At 40.1% G+C, this 3008-nt stretch overlaps 1 long non-coding RNA gene across 1 annotated transcript; it reads right to left on the reverse strand.

Moving 5' to 3' along the window:
* Positions 1-959: 959 nt before the first annotated feature.
* On the reverse strand, positions 960-2168 carry LOC138151794 (uncharacterized). Its single transcript, XR_011165919.1, has 2 exons — positions 1344-2168; positions 960-1235 (listed from the first exon to the last, which is right to left on the reverse strand). It is a non-coding gene; the product is annotated as an uncharacterized lncRNA (long non-coding RNA).
* Between the last annotated feature and the right edge of the window lie 840 nt (positions 2169-3008).

The raw sequence follows: 3008 nt of genomic DNA on the forward strand, positions 1-3008 counted from the left end.
CCAGACAGCAAAGTAAATGAGCAGGCAACAAAAGAACGTTATTGGGAGTAGAATCATAAATAACCATAGGAGCCAAACTGACAGTAATCATCACTGGCAGCCATGAACACTGGGACATCTCCTTACTTGGAGCAGAAGTCTCCAATTCAGCACTCAGAGATGATGACACTACCACATGGCTCTAAACATTTTGAATGCTCTGAGACTATCTGATAAAGCCCAAATAAAAACTTTTAAAATTCTGTTTATGATTATTAGTATCATTGATACTCTCACAGGCCTAAACAATATTTTCACATACTTTGACCAAGCCAACACTTTCTAAATGGGCACCATTGAGGACATCCAAGTAAAAGAAGATTGCATAGTTTTTGAAAAGCAACTAGAAGCCAAATGAGAGGAAATTATAAGCACCATGACCACTGGATATCTTGTTGTGCCTTACATGATAGACCTGATTTGTTCCCTAATGAGAATCTCACCATATAATTGATGTGACCTGAATGGACCATATTTGGTAAAGATAGAAACTGTTGCTAATAATATAGATCAGTAATAGCAGAAATATACCAGAATGGCACCAGATTTGCCCTAGTGTCTAAAAAATTCTTAGTTGTAATAAGACACACACTTTTTGATAAGTCAGATTAGATAACATGGTAAGAGTATGTATTTATCTCTTAGAAAAAAAGATCATGTAAAGACAAGAACAATCCCCTTGTAGCAGAGAGGAACCCTAATAGGACAATACTGCTTGGGAACTGAACTTTCCAAATCTATTGCATTCCACAGATAACATTTTATACTGTACCAAAGTGGTGAGTTTCTCAAACTCCAATAGGGCTGCATATTGGTGAAAAATATCATCAACCTAATGGTAGGAAAAATCACCCATTACTCCCCAGATTTGATGGTAGATAAAGATGTTGTAATGTAATACCAAGCAAAGGCAACTTCCCAGGTTCAAAATACCAGCATAGGTGCTCTCTATTTTATTTCAGTAACAAACCCAGAACAGAGAAGATCAAAACATGACATCATTCAAAATACAGCATTTACTAAGTGTGATTAAATCATCTCCAAGGCCTACCCCACCCCAGGACTTTCCAATCATTCAATCAATTACAAAGTCTCTGTTCCAAATACTTCTCCACCCCTAGGCTATACCTTAATTAAGTCCACCACAAAGCCCCTCTTCTCAAATGGAGATTAGTTTCCAAACATAAGTAAAATACCTTCATTTGTCAATCACAGAGCACAATAAGATCAAAAGTTCCCCACTCCCAGGATCACAATTGAATCTACCCCAGAGTTACATCAAGTTTAAACACAGCACTTAATACCCAAACGGAGGTCTTTTCTTCATCTTGACACGAGGCAAGTTCTCAGCAATCTTAGTTCCTGGGGAGACAAGGCTTAGCAAGGCCATAAGATACATTGCCAGTCCCTTCATGAATTTATCCTCTGTCTGTAGAACAGTCCTAGAACCCCTGAACACATTAGCAAAGCCCTCTCCCAGGATTTCTGTAAACATACAACAAGAAAATCCTTCTTCAGGGCTTCTGAACCAACAGAAAGGCTCCCAGACCCCTGCAACAACAGCACTGTCCTTCACCAGTGGACAGTATTCATTCTGTCTGCCGGACAGTCTCCAGACCCCTGCAACAACAGTACTGTCCCTCACCAGTGGACAGTATTCACTCTCAGTACTGTCCCTCACCAGTGGACAGTATTCACTCTCTGTCTGCAGGACAGTCTCAGGCCTTCTTAACCAAATGCCAGGTTCCAGGACTTCTTCAACAGGACAGTCTTTCACCAGTGGACAAATCTGGCAAAATAACATCAAAACAGACAGACAAAGTACCAGCAAAACAGCCATGTCTCCTCAGTCCTTGGCAGCTCAGGGGGCAGGTCTCAAAAGTCCAGGGCAATTCAAAGCGGCCACCAGCAATCTCTTAGTCTCTCCCTCTTCACGAGGTGCTGCTTCCAAAAAGAACTTCCGCCTCTCTCTTGTCTCTCCAAATCTACGTCACCAGCTCCTCCCAGTCAGGACTTTCTTTTCACATCAAAAAGTCCATCCCACAGGTGGGATTAACAAGCTCTGGGTTTTAATACAATCAATTTGAAAACCAAGCCCAATACAGGGGAATCTCCACATTCCATTACTATCACAGATGTGCAAATTCATCCCTTCTTAAATACTCCAATTGAAGTAGAAGGGATACAACCTTTGGACATGACTGAGACACAATTAAACAGCACTAAGATAAAACAGTAATTGCTTAAGCATCACCAAGAACTAGTACATTCAAAGATTTTAGCTGGGTCTTTTGGAAGAAAGATCATGAAGGCCATAGCAAAGAAAATACCAGGACATCAGTAAGAATGGGAAGAGATTAAGAAGCCATATAACATCTTCTCTTATGTTGGTTCCTATCTTGACCTGTAAAGGCTTGCCATGAAAGATCCTGGGGCAGTTGGAAAGAACCATTGTCATAGTCTATTAAGAACATGTTTTAAAATGTGTTGATGTGAACTGTGATATTGAAGCTTGATATTGATGCATTTGCTCTAAACTTAAATGATGAAAACATTGCATGTTTGAAATTGTCCTCTGGATTGCATTAGTGATAACTATAACATGGACATATTGCTATCCAAAGACAGAAATGCTGCTTTTTATAGTGACATTTCCCAGAGGGGATTTGTTTGAGCTGGTTTGGGCTCAGGCTACATTGGAAATCTGTTGCAACTGTCTTTGAAGCAGAAAAATACATTTCTGTTGTCTCTTGACCTTGACAATTTCCTTTTGAAAAAAAAATTAAAAAGGAAAGAGACAGGGAGAAGGAGGGAGAATGGTTGAAGACAATCACACATCCTCTTATTACAGAGGGCTTGCCCTACATACACCACAAAATATTTATCTGTCCAAGCAAGCTCCCATTTTCTCCCACTGCAGCAGCCAACTGAGGCTGGCAGAATTTTGATCAGAAGATTTATTTGGCTCA

This window comes from Petaurus breviceps, unplaced genomic scaffold, assembly GCF_028583685.1.
Source record: "Petaurus breviceps papuanus isolate PSGF00001 unplaced genomic scaffold, PetGlider_PUasm1.0 90919, whole genome shotgun sequence".
NCBI classification, from domain to species: domain Eukaryota; kingdom Metazoa; phylum Chordata; class Mammalia; order Diprotodontia; family Petauridae; genus Petaurus; species Petaurus breviceps.